General features: G+C 37.3%; 1 protein-coding gene across 7 annotated transcripts in view; it reads right to left on the reverse strand.

The window, feature by feature from the left end:
- rab27b (RAB27B, member RAS oncogene family) overlaps window positions 1-18292 on the reverse strand; it is an 82573-nt gene that overhangs the window by 45860 nt on the left and 18421 nt on the right. Inside the window, exons 1-3 of one of the 7 annotated variants that reach the window (XM_088355862.1) lie at window positions 8762-8805; window positions 6644-6741; window positions 6525-6563 (exon numbers count right to left, since the gene is read on the reverse strand). The exons of 1 other annotated variant lie outside the window; for it this stretch is intronic. The gene's annotated coding sequence lies outside the window, so the exon portion shown is untranslated. Of the gene's footprint in view, window positions 1-6524; window positions 6615-6643; window positions 6742-8761; window positions 8806-18292 lie in introns of those variants that run through there. 5 more of the 7 variants (XM_088355867.1, XM_088355864.1, XM_088355866.1 and 2 more) reach the window with 5 other exon arrangements.

Consider the following 18292-nt stretch of genomic DNA (forward strand, 5'->3'; position numbering starts at 1 on the left):
CGGTAATTACAATTTACCACTGGGACACGCTAACCTTATTTTTTATTTTGCATGGCCCATAATAAATGTCAATATATTATTCATAATCATGGCACGTATACACATTTTATAGTACCCTGTCCAAGTGTAGCATGCACCTGTCATCTTGACCACAACTCACATGGGACAATGCCATACAAACTAATGACAGCTGCCAGTAATCGCAAAGGGAATAAATGTATTTCCAAATCAAAGCCATCAGGGAGCAGTGTCTACATCATTTTAAAGCAGAATTGTGAAACATAGCAACAATTCCAAACATTCACAAGCACTTCAACTCAAAATTCAAGCACTTTTCAATCCTTAAAATTAAGATTTTAGCATTCTCAAGAATTTCAGGCACTCCTACAAACCCTGTGTGCATATTTTTTCAAGTACTGTAATCATGATCAGCTAAACAGAAATCTGCAGGTCCGACTTAGGTCCGATGGGAATCAGTGATTATTCGGAAAACCACGTTTGGTGTACCTCTAATTTCCACCGGTTAGCGGGAATAGGGATCGTTGGCTCATTTTCAAGATTTAGAACCATAGAGGGGTATTAATACTTTAGCATACATCCCATAAATAAACAGGTGATAAGATAAGAACAGTCATCCCGTCATCCTGCATATATTGACTTTACCAACAGTTGCAGCTCAAAACGCAATATGCAGCATGTGTGTTTTCCTCTGCAGTCAAACCTGTTTTAAAGTATTCTTCCTGCCTAGCTGCAGACTGTTATGATTCCCTACTAATGACTTCCAGACTACCAGTTACCTTAAAAGAATATGGTTAGCATCGTGTATTTAAAACAACTGTGGTGTTAGATAATTTGCGTTTAAAACGTGCGTTTCGTGACTTATTTAAGTTTTTTAGTATCACCTGCAATAAAGACGAAACTGTTCCATGCTTATATCAGGTGAGAAAAAAAAGACTGAGCCAATCGATCTACAGGATGTACATGTTTAAGCGTGCAATTTTTATAACCACAGTCTATTAGTGATCATCCGGAGTTCATAACCTTGACTGCAGTGCACAACCTCAACAAGTAATGCATGTCCAAACATCATCTCTCCGCTTAGTGCGGAAAATCCGCTGCACTATTCATTACAATTGGACTTCTGTGTCCTGTTCAATTACCAACTACATTCTTCATATGTCGCTTCCTTCTTTACTGCCATGGCAGCTTTAACTTATTCCTGGCTAACAAGCAAAACAAGTTGCAACCTCAGACTCCACAACAGAATAACATAGCTTGTATTATTTTTTGCAGTTCTTGCAGAAAATGTTATGCAGGCAGCCTCTTGTCAATGGGGAAAATAGTGGTTACTACATGAAAATCGATATTGTACGCTATGATGTTGTGTGACATGCTTTGGTACGAGTTGAAATTGCGCCAATGTCAACTCATTATCGATAGTATGCTACTTAACTTAGAGCTGAGAGGCAAGACAGGCTGACACTGTTTTGAGGTTAGCTACAGTCAACCTGGAGATAACTGTTCCGACTTATATGTATTCTATGTACTCACTTTTCAAGTAATCAAAGACTCATGACTGTAGCAAAAAATAAACACATTAAAATGACAGTAAAACTACACCCAAAAGGGCCAATATATTAATTGTAATTATCTATTTTTTAAACAAAGATCGTGAACTGTTATTTGAACTATAAGATTTGTGCAATCTTTTCTTTGTATTTCTTTAAATATTTTTTTAGTCTGTTCCAGCCCAATTATGAAGATATATAGGTAGCGCAATAGCTCAATAGCTAGACAGCTACATGGATCGATAGATAGCAAGCTAGCTAGCTAGCTAGATAATTTAATAAGCTAATACTTGATAGGAGTATTACTTAATTAAAACATGTATTATTATTATCATGCTCACCACCATTATTAATACAATCTACATTACAGATATTAGCATTACTATTACTTTTGTACCATTTTTATTATTATAATAAATAATGGTAGTAATAGCCAAGAGGTATTTGTTTGTATTTTAAATATTATTATCATGTTATTAGAATCATTGTCGACATACATTTACAAGAAATAAAAAACTAACATGAGGAAAGGGAAAAATGGCCAACTTACTTTGCTAAACCTGAAATCTAAAGTATATTTTAGCATTGTTAGGAAGCGAAAATTCTAAAAAGTATAAAAAAAAACAACATATTATTTTGTATGCATTAGGACCAATTGTTACAATATATTTGCAGATCGACGCAGTACATGAATAAATCTAATATCTACTGATTACTATAATTACATGATGTCTGGCTTAGGAAAGGCAGCGCATCAAAGTAAAAAAGTGTTTGTGTTTTACATCATCTTATTTAGCCACATTGAAGAGAAACTATTTAGTTACTATGTAGTACTGCAGTGTGCATTGCTAGCAAACCTAATGATAAACTGACACATTTAAAGATGTGATCATTTAAGGGTAATTTATCTAACTCAGGGGTCCCCAAAGTTTTTCCTGGGAGGGCCACATCACTTTTCCTATCTCTGATGAGGGGCCTGGCTCAGTTTGTAACAAAGAAGTGTGACATTGCAGGAGGGCCTAAATGTAAAAATGCATTGTTTTTGAGAACACAATGATCAAATAATCCTTTTGGATTCTTCACAGAGCAAATGTCAGAAAATTAAAAATCACACCATTTATGAAATGAATACTAACCAAATAACACTCTCTAGATTCTTCACAGAACAAAATTCAGAAAATAACACTATTTATGGAATAAACAATAACCACAGAAAAAAGTACACAGAACATGAACTTTCTATTGTGCCGTGCACGGTCTCAACAGATTCAAGTGGTCAGCTTAGTGGTCAAAGCACTGGACCTCAAGTGGTATAAAAAGGCCACGGATTTGATCTCATCACATGATTTTTAGTCACGGTACCACAGACTAATGGTGATGTCGTAGCGCACAGAATAGAATGGAAGAATAAAATAGTTATGTCATTTTAAGTATCTGAAGTGACAAATGTCTTGTTATTGTAACAAGTGAAATGCACAACAAAATTAACATTCCTCTCTGGTGGTATGAACAATTTTCATGACACTATTAACAGAAAATAAACAATGTGAGGTCTGAACAATTTTTCTTGACAATTTTAACAGCAATTAAGCATATTCACAATTTCGTTATATCCGACAATATGACTAGAGATGGTGTGATAATGAAATAAATGGCAATGCCGCATTATGGGTCATCTTTATCAATTAGAGTCCAGTGGCAAGAAATTTATCAATGGAGACTCGGCTTCTAATCCTGCCACACCCTTGAATGTGCACCCAGACTAGGGCTGCACAATTAACTAAAATCTAATTGATATTGTGACGTTATTGTAGATTGCGTAATTGTAGGACACCGTGTTTTTTCCCCCAAGTATTTATAGTTTCATGGTTGGGTTTTTTCCCCTTTGATATTTGAGTGACTGAGTGTTTGGCCAACCAGAATGTTCACAGATCGGGTTTTAATAGTGCCTGTCAGTCAGAGGCAATATTTATTGGCACTTGCCAATAAAGGTGAGGCAAAGTTTGCAAGCAGCACTTTATGCAACACACCCACGAAGTTTTAGTAGACAGCAATCTTAAAGCTCCCCAGAAGAGCTTTTTCTTAAGGTAAAGCATGTCACTATGATTAAATACTCACACAAAAACGAAACTTGCACAGGAAATGCACTTTTCTTTAAAAATCAAAAAAGGCATTGAAATTGCAATAGCGGTCTGAAGAAAAGAAAAAAAAAAAATCACAATTGGTTTTTTTTTTCTTAAATCGTGCAGCCCTAACTCAGACATTGAGTTGTCTCATCTCATTAGCCGTACCGCTTATCCTCAGTAGGGTCGCGGCAGGCGGGCTGGAGCCCATCCCAGCCTTCTCTGGGCAGTGGGCAGGGGACACCCTGAACTGGTTGCCAGCCAATCGCAGGGCACACAGGGACAGACAACTCATTCGCTCATTCACACCTAGGGACAATTTGGACCGGCCAATTCACCTGAAATGCATGTCTTTGGAATGTGGGAGGAAACCCACGCAAGCACGGGGAGAACATACAAACTCCGCACAGGAAGTCTGGAGCTGGATTTGAACCCACGACAGGTTCCCATGACATGAACTGTGCCGCACAAGCGCTAACCACTGCACCGCCGTGCTGCCACATTGAGTTGTTTTTAAGTTAAAAAAATGCGTCAAAATGCTCTTTGGTACTGTATAGGGAGAAGGAACAAATGTCTAGGCAGGCCGGGGCATAGTTTGGGGACAACTGATATAAACAAGGCTGCAACTAACGATTATTTTAAGAATCGATTGATCTGACAATATTTTTTTTTCTCGATAAATCGATGGATTGGATTAAAAAAAAACAACAACTCATTATTTATGTCTTTTTCTTTATTCAAGTAATAAAGTTTTGTGGACAAGTAAGAAAATAGTGCACAAAACAGAATATTGTACAATATTAAACATTAAAAACAAAAAATCTGTGTCATATAACGAAGAAAATACATACAAATGTATGCAATACACTTGCAAATATATACTTATTTTATAAAGTGCAAAATAAAGGCATCTTTGTTGTTTAAAGGACATGAGGTTTTGGAACAAGAAATCATTGCAAATCGGAAAACTCAGTGACACATTAACATCCCAAATGCTTGTCAAATAACTTAACAATAAACAAAAAACACATACAAATCAATAGTATACACCTGCAAATTTATAAGATATTCTTTTAAAAAGTGAAAAAAAAAGGTATTTTTGTTGTTTAAAGGGACATGAGCTTTTGGAACAGGAAATAAATGCAAATGTGAAAACCCAGTAACCTATTTTTCAACATCAACAAGCAAAAAGTAACCTCCTTGCTCACGAACTCACTCTTCGTTCTTTGAGAACTTTGCATCACAATAAAAAAAATGTGAGCATGTCAATGAGGATCATGTTGAGGATGCTCTCAGTGATGACAGGTTGCTTGCTGTGGCGTGCATGATGTCTCTTTCTCATCATGAAGCTTGTCATTGTTTGTCGTTTTCTAATAAGAACCTAAAGTATGAGTATTGTTATGACAATATTTACAAGAACACAATAATCACTCAGACGTTGCCAGAAAAGTAAAAGGTGATGCTTAATCTTAAACTTATTAACACCATTGTGTGAAAGTGGAGCTTTTTGATAAAGTAAAAATAACACTGCTTAAGATTATAAGTGTAATAAGGGTGGGCACTTAAAAGGCTCAGCTTCAGCCTATTCCCTTTAGGCACATGTTAATACTAATAGTGTATTGTTCAGATATATTTCGTGTGTTTGGTGCAAATATTCTGTTGTTCACTTTTGTGAATCAGTGGTTGATACTGGTTTATTTTTTGTACTGTTCCCAAGTAAACTTAATTCATTCATTTAACTGAAAAAAAAAAAGTATCTAGCTCACGCAAAAGCAGTAATTCATATGCTAACAAGCAAGCGCTTGTTTTAAGTGTGCAACCAGAGACTAACGTTACGTTTTCTCACCTAATCACTTGGACTTTGCCAGAAAATTAAAACATGGTTCTCAATCTTACTACCATTGTGTGGAAGTGCAACACAAAAAAAACAATGCTTAAGATGATTTAATTGAAATAAAAAGTATCTCACGGACACACGCGCTCAGTCGTTAATCAGCTAAAAAGCAAAGATTAACATCAGCTAGTTACCAGAGAGAGGTTACGTTTCCACATTTAAAAATGAAATAAACAAAAACAAATGTTGTAGTGGCTTACCCTGTTATGGAGCTCCCTTCATATTTGTCAGTGACTCCATGTTTTGGTTTTGATTGCTGCCATGACATCATGGTGCTCCCGTGCCATATCACTTTTTTTTTTGAAGTGTGGAGTCCTCTCAAAATTTTGCGGACTTTGGTTGAGCCGTTTCATCCATGTCCGTCATTTTTCACGAGTTTAATTTATTGTAGCCTTTGAAAATAGCACCTGAGTTTGCACTCCAACTCGCGCCGTTATGTTTTCCACTCGCGCTGCGTGTGACGTCACCGACTCCGCGACGTGCTGAGTGAGGCAATAATCGCGCGACACAACAAATTGATTAACTAATTAGTTGCCAATGCTTTTAATCATGGATTTTAATCAATTTAATCGATTTGTTGTTGCAGCCCTAGATATAAATGTTAGTTTTTAACTGGAAAATTGTTTTATAAGTCTAACACAGCTAACACACTTTGCACAACTAGATCCACAAAAAATACTTCAAAAGGCACATCACTTAATCACGAGACAGCCGCAGAGAACATTCACAACTGACCTTCAATTACAAAAGCATAGCAACCGTTTTTACAGAAAAGGGTGCGATAAGATTCCACAGCGCCACAAACATTTCAATTTCCCTATACAATCAAGTTGTTTTTTTTAAGTATTTGCTGCCAATTTTCAATAACTGCCCTCCCCGAGCGTGTATCCAGCTGCCCGTCACATGCATGCATCCCCGTGGCTCAGAGGGCCGACTCACCGCTCAGTAGATCCTCAGCTGATCCGATGCTTTTGGTTCCTGCAGGGTGGAAGGAAGCGTCAGGGAAGCAGCTGACCGGCAGCCTGGCATCTGCACACACCGACTGACTGTTTGCCTACCATTCAGCTGAAGGAAAGGGGAACTTTAACAGCCACTCCCCCCACCTCACCACAAGTAGCACCACCACAGTTATCTGATCAGCTGACTTGCTGGCCGGCTGCAGGGAAGGATACATAACTCGGTTAGGGCAACCAGCCACCTTGCTCTAGTTATTATGGATAAGTTGCTAATTTAATATGTAAAAGAAAGTGTGCAGACTAGATAACATTTAATTTTATAACCTAATACAAAAGAAAAAACGGGAAAACTATTGAAATACAGTAATCCCTTGCTGTATTGCAGTTTACTTTTTGCGGTTTCGACACTTTTTGGACTTTCATTGTGCATTGTGTTCTGCATTCTGACTGGCTAAGCAGTTGCCCCGCCCTTTTTTTGCCTGTGCTTCAATAATGTTGCAGTCTAAGTAAAACACGTAAGCGAAACAGCTTGACCGACTGCCGTACAAATATTTTTCAATGTCAAGTTTCTCTAAAAGCATCATGAGAAGTAGATCGCATAGAAGTACACACAAAAGTAAGATTTAGAAAAGGATTTACAATGGTATTGTCAGGTCACAAGCTCATCAGGACTGGCCAAGATCATTCTCCAGGGCACAATCCAAGGGGGCAAGAGAAGTAAAAGACAGAAAAATAACTGGACCGACAACATTCAGAAATGACTGGTGACAACTCTGCCACGACTCAAAAACCGGCTATAAACCGTGAGCAGTGATGAAAGTTGTCCAGAGTTGCGTCCTCAGTGGTGGTAAAGGGAGCCGTGAACCATGAAGTAGAAAATGACCTACAAAGTTTCTGAATTTTTAAACAATGACAAATGAGTCAAGGTTACATCAAAGTGGGCTCTGCGATAATATATGGCGAACAGGATCATTAATTACAGGAGTTAATGAAGCTTGGCATGTGGGCAGTGAGCAAGAGTGAAACAAAACTCGCAAAAATATAATGATACTATATCATCACACTAGTAACATAAGTGCATCATTCACTTTTTTGGGCCAAATTGAATTTTCTGCCTAAATCAGGTTCCCATTGAAATCTACTTTATCACAAATGCCCTTATCGGTACACCAATCAACAGTGCAATATAGTCGCACATGTATTTATTAAATCATATTTTGACAGTAAAGAAGATTTTAGTAAAACAAAAAACCTTTATAAACTTTTGGGTTTTTTTAGTATGTTCTTTTCATGCCACATTTTTGTCATCCACATGATGGCAACAAAATATTGTTGAAATAAGGTGGATTGTGTCCTTAATCATTACAGTTTTGCAGTTATGTCAAACATACTGTCCGCGGACCAGATCCGGCGCGCTGGATGATTTAATCTGGTCCGTCTTAAAATTCCGAGTATGTAAAAAGAATAAGAGTCTTTTGTATCAAAACTTTTTTAAATCAATGCAAGCCAAATTCTCTTTGTGGATGCTGAAGAGAAGTATTGAGATTGAATAGCATGGTGAGTTGGTTCAGGTGTAAAACTGCATTTACTAAACTGTTAAAATAAACATATTGACACATTCAATGCTAAACATGAAAATATTTTCAAGTGAATAAATGTGTTGTGTTCAGAAAAGATATTCTGTCATCCATGATTATAATATGAAAGGCAAGTTACTTATGTAGGCGGAGTGATAAAGCATAATATTGAAAAGCAAAGCTGAAAATTTGGTGTTGACATTCTTTTACTGTTTTGGCCCGCCTGACAACAGAAAGTCTGGAGCCAAACCGAGTTTGCCATCCCTGTAGAAGTGCAATAAAGCAGCAAGATTATTTTAAGAATTATAATTTGACAGTACAGAAGTATATATATATATATATATATGTACATATATATATATATATATATATATATATATATTATATATATATATATTATATACACAAGTACAATCATTGATTAAACAAATAAATTAGCCTATAAAATGGATTTGTTGTTTGTTTTCTATGCATAATACAGTATATAATAATTCATAAAGATTTTTACTTTGCAGGTCTTGACCATCATGGGACCATTTTGGAACGCAACCCGCAAAAAACAAGGGATAACTGTATCTAAATTAAAAACTAAACAAAACATCATTCAGCTATTTGTCTTGTTTTATATTTTATTTTCACCTACTGAATCTCTGGAGTTTGAAGACTTCTCTTCTTGCTTCTTCCTTCCTTCCTAATCCCACGGAATTGACACTTTTTCTCTTTCTGACTCTACCACTGCTGTGCTGTGTAATTAGTGGGTGGGGCTAGAATATGGTAAACTAGCTTACCCATGCACGCACACATGCATGCAAAATCATTTGAAGCAAGTTCAGCGGAAAGCCGCCTCAGGTCGTGCAGGTGAAGTAGTAAAACAGGAAACAGAAAACCGCACGAGATCATTTATGAAAGCAGGAAATGCGTTCCGTATTTGTTACGCAAGTCCACATGAATATTGCGCAAGTAACAGCGACAGATAACCACAGTGATATAATAATATGCTCCTTCTCTCGTGTAATTCGATTTAAAATCAGTGAGATGACATTTGCGAGGGAATACAATAGTTTATCAACCATATCAGATTTTGTAACCGTCCATGTGGTGGCGAGGGGTGGGAAAACTACGCCGTGTGGGCCATGTGTAGCCCCTGGCAGGTTTTAGTTTAGAATCCGGCCCTCCGAACGAAAATGGTGAGAGTATAATTACAAAGCAGTAATCCCTGGCTACTTTGCTCATCGGTTATCGCTGGTTTACTGCGTCGCTGTTTTGAATTGAATTGTAATTATTGTCATTGATATCAACGAATCATGCATCGTGTTCTGCAGCAGACTGCAGACAGCAAATGCTATCACAGGGGCAGGTTGAACGTGTGTGTGTATTGGGTGGGCATTACTACCTGTGTGTGCGACTGTGATAGGCTTTGGGACTTCTTGTGATCAAGGGCTATACAAATTAATATTATTGGACTAAGCAAGGTGTATGTTGTCAGTGGGTGGGCACACAAGTCAATGTGGCCACCAAGCAGACTGTGGAGCATGACGACAGCTAGCTTTAAGCAGCTAGTTGGATTGAAAAATTGATTTTTATTGGGTTTGGGGAGCGACTAAGGCAGTGTGAGGAAAGAAGGGAAATGCGGAGATGCAAGTCCGGCCAACTGCGACTAGGCTACAGAACAACTCTCACAAGCTACCTTGTCCAAGCCTGTATCTTACCAACACCAGATCCATTACCCATGAAACAGATGACCTGGAGCTACAACTCGTGGGAAACCAATACGTTTGGGACAATTGTATTTTTATAATCACAGAGACCTAGATCAACCCAAAGATACCCAATGCAGCTAGCCAGCTGCTTTCTAAATTGCTTACTTAGGTTGAAAGGAGAAGTTGGTTGTACTTTTGCATAGCGAAAATAAAGACTGTTCATGTTCCTGTAATTCAGTGTTCTTATTTGTAGATCTATAGTTGTCATTTTGTCAGGGGCTTCTTTTCAGATTTTCATTTACGTGGGGAGTTCTGGGCCCCATTAACTGAGAACTGTAGGATTACTGTCCTAAATTGTTTACATTTTAAATTGAGAGCCTAAATAATATATTTTTTTAATATAGATGGTATATGAAGGGCATACATTTTAACACACACACACACGTCAAAGAAATGTACCTTTTACACATTTGCACACCACCTTTTGCACGCTATGTTTCAGGAGACTTATTAACCTCTTTGGTCCCCACTTTCAATGTTCTGCCACAAATAATCGGGACACTTTGTAAAAACCACTTTTACTGCTGGAATTCAACATTGAGTACGTGTCGTACAGTTAAATGGGCTCTGCCAGATAAGATAAGCAAGTGTTCAATGACTTCTCATAACAATGCTTTGAACTACTTTTAATCTTTGACGCAAATTTACCATCATTGTATCACTCTGGAATGGTAAAAAGTGGAAAGAATTAGTTTATTTTCTGCATTATACGGCTGGAGTAATTTGTTTAAAACTATATTTAATTCAGATTAAATTTGGTGGTTACCGATTCGGCGGGCAGGTAGTGCTCACGTTTTTTTCTACCCGAATTAATTCGACATAGACTTGTTTTGTGTCTAGCATTTATCATGAGGGAAGCAATACTCTAAATATATTTTAATTTAAAGCTGAAATTATTTATTTTTCAGTTCATTGAAATGGCTAATGATTGATCAGAAAAATAGTAGACACACACAAATGCACGTGTTTTATACTAACAATTTAACATTTATTTACATGAAAAGGAAAATCAATTCACACAAAAGAATAAAAAGGCCATTGTTGACAGAAGCCCTCTCTCAGTCTTCGCAAAATGGTAAGGGGGAAAGAAATTTGGTAGCAATAATGAAATTACTGATCCATGTCATGGTTATCATTTAAATGATCGGTAAGTACTTGTATAGCGTGTCAGACATGACATATTTGCCACTGCAGCAAAAATATTTTCTTGGTTTACCTTTGAGGACAAAATGGGTCTCTGCCTGCTCTGATTTGTGGCTCCATAGAGTCTTGGTCTTCTGAAGAAACTAAGACCAGGCCGATGATAGCTTGTGGCCCTCAGCTTAAAAACTACACAGTATATATATTTTAAATTTGGTTTTGGTTGTGTTTCAGTCGGTTTATTGGTCGTTTTCCGGTTGATTTATGTTTTAGTTTTGTTTTGGGGTAATTTTTTAGTTGTCTTTTTCAGTTGATTTTCCTTTTTTGATCTTCATTTTAAGTTTTTTTGGGGGGGGTCAAGTTTTGGTCTTTTTTCATTTTCATACTTCTAAGTAATACTTATTTTTTTGCAACTTTTCAGTACTTCGACATACTTTACAGTAGATTTTCAGTTTTTTTAAATACGGTATTATGGTAATTCGTAATATTTAAAAAAAAAATCATTCAAATTTTGTGTTGGAATGTTTTTATCAGAGCTTTTCTTGTTGAAAAACTTGATACGGCGCCGCATTACCCAGACTCTGTTTCCAGTGGCCTCCATGTAAATTGAGTTTAAGACCCCTGTCTTAGAACATCTGTTGTAAACTGCCAACAACTGTGGCAGGGAAACAATCCCCTTTTCTCATGCTAATTGGATATAAAAAGGGCACTAGTCCCCTGGACACTGTGCTAAGATTTCAACAACTGACAAACGTTTTGCACCTAAAGAATGGAAAAGTCACCATGATGAGTAAACTGGGGAAGATCTTTTGAATAGAACATTGCACAACTTTAAAATGATCTCACAGGAAGGTGTTAAGACAAAAGCACACACAAACAAACGCATACACACAGCGGGCATCAGATTATGGTTCACTGGCCATACAACAGTAATTGCTGCTATCCCTTTTGACAGCCGAATGAGAATGCTGCAAATCAAATGCATGCTTTCTGTGTAGGGGAGCTCAGCCATTACTATAGAAAGTATACAGTATTCCACCATAAATGCTTAGAGAAAACAATGTGTGTGGGTGTATCCTTTAATCACTAGGGTCGTAGGGGCACCGTTTCCTGTGGTGTGTCTTAGGCAAGTACAGCCTCATGGCGCCCATCCCTCTCCAGACAAACAAATGTTTCGACCCGGTCTCGAATACTGCAAAAGAAAACAACTACCGGTAAATCTTCAGAAAACCAGCTTGAAGTTCCTCAACAATTTATTTATTTTTGTAATTTTTATTGATGTACAGACAACATGATATTCTTGACCACATATGTCAAAGTCAAGACCTACAGGCCAATTAAGAGCTGCAGAAATGTTTTCTACAGCATCGGAGATGATCTTGATTTAATATTGTATTATACACCAGGAGAATTTGCACATATATATTTTTTAGTGTGGGTTACTTCTTATTCAAGCAAATGTTTTTTTTGGTTTGTAGTTAATTGTACTTTGTTTTGTAAAACAATTTCAGTTGACTAAATGATAGAAAATTTAGGCCTGTGCAGCCTTTTGAGAAATTTTGTTAATAAGGGCTATACATATCAATGCGACTTGACTATTTTTTTTTCATTGCAGTAAATATAACCCACTTGTGTTAGCATAGAAACCAAAGGCTATTAATAGTGCCTGTATAATACAGGCTTCTTTCATTTAATGTTCATGTAATGGGGGATGTATCTTTTTTGTAAATTTGAACATTACTGACAGAGCTGTAAGAAAATATCACTTTATCTAATCATATTGGAATATATTTGTTAGCTTTTCAGGAACTTCAATTAGGTTAACTGAACTACCCGGTATATGCGTATTTTCAAAGATGTTCAACATTCAATCAATCAAGCCCTCGGCTTTGAGCAATTCTTTTTGTTTGGCTCTCCATTTGAATTTGTAACCCTTGTTCTACACTTTACATGATTTTTAAGATATGTTAGGAAAGTAGAAACTGTTTATCAGTTGGAATGGGTACAAACAACAATGCAGGGGGAATACTCTGACGTATTATTAATTTATTTTAAATAAGTTGGATATTGAACTTTTCCCACATCAATTATCTATAAAGTATAAGATTCTGGTCTTAAGAACATGTACAATACTATAACGCAACAACACAACCAGACTTGTGCTATAAACCCATCCTGAGTTGTATTCCAATTTTTTTAATCTGCCTGCAAAACCAAGACAGTGTGGGCGTGTCACTAGTAAACCCAAAATATGTTCCAGTATTTGTGGAGACTACATCCCAAAAAGCAAGAAAATATGAGCCATTTGTTTATCAAGTATTTCTCTTTTAAAGATTATTTCAGAAACTGACAAAGCCTAGGTTAGGTACTTGTTATTACCATTAAAACACAAGAACAACCACTACAGGAAATCCTCAAATTCTTTCAGTATAAACCTTTCAGAAGGTAGCTGAAATTTATTGTGCATTCCAATCGGACAATGGAAGTATTTACGAGGATTACAACCACAATGGCTGAATCACCCAGACTTCATGTCATGCCTGCTTAACCCATGAAAATAAAATTAAAGCTTCAAGGACACGTCCCCTGTGGTCAGAGTCCTTTTTTGGTCGTTTAACTCCGTCACATCAATGACGCTAAAATGGGTAGTGTAAACGACTTTCAACAATCCAAAACAAATAAAAGGATTGGTACACATTATCATTGAATAAATTACATTTTAATGAAAAATATTTTGGGATTGAAAGGTATTTCTTTAGAAATATAATTGTTTCACATAGAAAAGGGAGTTGTATGCACAAATGGTACAGGGGATGTGATAGCAGACTACCTAAAATGTGGGTATAACGATCGGTATCTGTCTGAAATAAAATGAGTCTTCAACATTCCTGTTTTTAACTACAAACATTTGGCTTATACAAAATACAGCACATCTACCTGTGTGTACCTTTATTGCGTCAGCCTATTTAACATCTAAACGAGCAGGCCAAAAGCAACCGAGCTACTTCGTGTTTGATCGCTTAGCAACTGGTGGCAAATATGAGCATGTTTGTCCCCCGTTAGGCTGTCTAAATCGTTCTTGTGCTTTTCAGTATGCGAGCAGGTTTCAAGAGAGAAGTGACTTTAGTGCCTGTATTTGAAATCTTGGCTTTGGCTCAACTGATTAAGCAAAAATAACTTTTCTAATGTATTGGACTATAAGGCGCATTCAAGAGTCGCCAAAAATTTGCACTTTAGAATCCGGTGCACCTTACATACAGACCAAGTTACCATAATTGTGAAATTACTGATCAGTCAATAAACACTGACCACAATTGCATAACAGTGGTCGTAACGGGGATTGAAACTGATAGCAGTGGTGAGAGCACCGAATTCCAACCATCAGGTTGCTAAGGTCATAGATGGTTATTCACAATTGCATAACATCTGATGAAACTGAAATCGAAACCGGATCACAACAGGGATACAAACAACACATAAAAAGGCTTTTCCTTAGTAATTTAGGATCTAGTATTAGTATTGTCACCCACAGTTTTCCGTCAAAGCCGAGGTCCGGCTCATCTCTGAATAGTGGGATGACGCTTTACAACAAAAACCAAAGGCAACCGGACGATAAAGGTGCTATACTTTAGTCAGATCATAAGGCTTCTCCTGCTCCTGGTAACAGTAGAAGCCAGTATGATCTTTTTCATGTGGGGGAGCAAAGCCCTACCGAAAAATACAGCCTGGAGCGGGATGGATGACGCTAGGCTGGACTTGCCCAAGACACACCACAGAGAGTGGAGTGCCGACGACCCTGGCGGTTGAAGGATCAGTGAACCAGATTTGTTAGAAAAATGAGAATACAGAAAGTGATTAAAAATTGGTATAAAATTTTGTATTGCTTTTTTTTCAGCTTAAATTAAGCATTGTAAATGACAACTGTTTTGTACATGTGCGGCCAAGTGTTTATTTTTATCTTTCAGGATGACTGAAATACTTCTCTCAATGCCTTTCTCTTAATTCAATTCAGAACGTCCTAATTAATTCCCCCAATGACTTTCTTTTCATTCAGGTCAAAATATCGTGCTTTTCAATAAGGACTTTGGGAGTTGGCGATACAATACTTTATTTCGGTGGTCCCTAACCTTTATTTCTGTACCACACACCAGTTTCAAGTCAGACTGTATTTTTACAACCCGGCCCAATAATAACATCAACAGTTAGGTGACTAAAAATTGTAGAATGGTGAGATAAAACCTCTGCCTATTTATGTATCACCTATCCCTACCTAGTGGTCTGGTCAATAGGATATTTTGGTCCTCGATGCAATCCGGGCTTGATTTTTGTTGTATCTAATGCTTTGAAATCGTGATCAATGATATATTCTGAATAACGAATCAGTGCACAAATGATACTTTTTTTGTGTGTGGCATACAAATCAAATATTTCAAAAAAGGCTTTTTTTTTGTGGTGTGCCTTATAATTAAAAAAAATATGGTATTTAACATTTCTGAGACAATTAAAAAATATATATAGTTGAAATCTTGGCCTGAAAGTCAGTCACAAGACATCAGCAGCTTCTTGCAAACCGGAGAACATCTATTATGTGTTAAGAACTACGGAGGTTATATATGACTCAGGGAACGCAATATCAAGTCTAGCCTGGACAATGACAGCTATTGTTGCGCACCTGCTGATAGTCATGTTTTTGGTTGAGCACAACAGAGTCAGCAAGCCAAGAGCTATGGCTAATAGTAATGGAATTACCGTGTGAGTTAAACGGATGCTGTCGTAAACAGCACATTGATCGATTATCCAGGACGGGTATAATGCCCTGACACTTAAAGAAAACTCCAAGTGTAAAAACTGTGAACATACTTTGTTCAGAAAATGTCTTCTTCAAGATGAAATAAATCTTGGCCACTCGCTCTTGGGTTTGAATTTGCGTAAATTCTTTTTAAACGGAAAACAAAAGACTCAATAATGCAGATATTTTTCAAAATATTCCACGCACCATGGATCTCAAGGAACTAATTTTTAAAGTCGACAGTTTGATGTCATATCCCCTAGAGCTGTGACGTCACCAGATGACGACGAGGACTAAAACAATGGCGCGCCCCGTTTAAAAAGAGGCGGCGATTGTAATGATCAACAAATGCATAGCGCTCATTCCTGCCTTAAGTATGTGGAACTTTGCTTACAGTCTCACAGGGGGACTTCCGTTTTGGCTAAGGCATTTGCTTTGATCATCTCAAGCTGCCCGGTAAGTCTAGTACAACATGCTTTCCTATTTTGCCTCTTCATAGGTATGTGGCTTTTCCCATCTTGTTTTTGCCACATTATTTGCAATTAATATAATAATAAACAGAAAGTGCCCAGTTAGCATGCGGGCTCTCAGTTTGGTTCGGTCTAGGTTAGTCCCATCAGCAATGGAATAGCCTGCTGTGCTCATCGTTTTTCTCCCGGCAGGGTTCGTGTTTGTTGCTGGTAGGTTTTGTTTTGGCATTGGCGCGCGGTTATCCTGTCTGCTTACTTCTTGTTTTCGGTCAGCCAGCCTCCTGTTTTTCCGCTGATAGATGCTGTTGAGCCATTTTGGCTGCTTGCTGCCTTCTTGTACCACTGCTGCACCCACCTGCAACACAACTCCTAGGCATTCTCCACAAAAACTACCAAAACTTGGCTCGTAACACTCATATCGTTTTCTACAAGTTAACATGTAAACCAATAGGGTGACTGGTTTGCTAGGGTGCTGGTGAGCTTCACATGACGTTAGAGCTCAGGAAGTCAAAGACAAGACAGACGGTCCTCAAAATTCATTATTTCAGAAAATAATTGGAATATACCGATGGCATATATGTATAGATATTATGCAAAAAAAAACGTACTATTTTCTCACATTTTGTATGTTTTAGAATTTGGGTTTCACTTTAAAGACAAAGACATAAATAAATTGTGATTAAATATGTTTGATTAAAAAGCATCCGAGAGATGTTGATGGACAAACATGACAAAACAATTATGATACTGCTTCAGTTTAAAACATGCAAGAGCATCCTGCTTCCTGTGGATTGTCATGATGCGTGCCTGTGTGTTTGTAATACAGGGAAATAAAACTCTGATGAGGACAGCACTAGAACAGACTTCCTTTATATGTTCTTTCAGCATGAAAATGTGGCTAACTTGAGTCATGTCATGTGCTCGTTATTCTCATTCCATCATATTCTTCTCTTGTGGGCCTGTAATGAATTGTGTGTTTATTTTTGTATATCGGATCCTGTGACTAATCTCTTAAAGTTTACTCCACATTTTTGGGATCTGCACACTTTAGTTCACAAAAAAACAAATGTAACATTTCAGTTAGGTTTACTCTGTAGGACAATGTATAGTAGAGGTCTTAATTGACTTGGGGCCACTGGAGCTGGGCTCTGAGTAAGGTTTAAATTCCCTGAATTAAGTAAGATTAGAAAAAAAAAAACATGAGATTAAAAAAAAAAAAAATCAATCAATTTATAATAAATGGATCCATTATCTGCTAGTGTTGCACAGGGACAGTGTGTATTATTCAGTCAATTTTAGTTGTAAAAAATGTAATTTATTGTGATAAAAAAGTATTCATTTGCCACTCCTGTCCTAATTTCAAAAAAATATGTCTGCACTCTTTTTATACAGTTTACATGCAAATGTAAATTAAAAACAACAAAAATGTTTAGATCTAAGCTTGAAACACTTCTATTCTATAGCATATGAATAACCTATATTTTATGTTGACAATATCGGTGTATTATTTGCCCTCATGAAGATTTTAGATGAGGGGATGCTGTCATAATAGTCTGTAATAATAGTTTGCAATAGTCTGTGTTCTGTGCAGCCATTTGAGACTCTTTGTGATTAAGGGCTACACAAATAAACATGACTTTACTATCTGCCAATCATGTTGCTGATCATTGACCCCGCACACCCTTTAGGGTAGATCTGCTTTATTGACCTAGGATATTTAATAAAAAGGAAAGACTCAGGGTAAGGCTTTAAAAAAAGGCTGGAATTTCTTGTGTAAGATTTGGGCTTACTCCCGGTTCTCTTTGCAAATTTAAAATCCATTGCTGAGGTCTTCTCTCCTTAGTTTATAGTTTAGTCGACACTCAAAATATCCATCCATCCATCCATTATCTGCACCGCTTATCCTCAGTAGGGTCACGGGGAATCTGGAGCCCATACCAGCCGTCTTCGGGCAGTGGACACCCTGAACTGGTTGCCAGCCAGTCGCAGGGCACAAAGACATACAACCACTCGCT

Source organism: Urocampus carinirostris, chromosome 16 (genome assembly GCF_059441175.1).
Source record: "Urocampus carinirostris isolate Australia breed hairy pipefish chromosome 16, RoL_Ucar_1.0, whole genome shotgun sequence".
NCBI lineage: Eukaryota > Metazoa > Chordata > Actinopteri > Syngnathiformes > Syngnathidae > Urocampus > Urocampus carinirostris.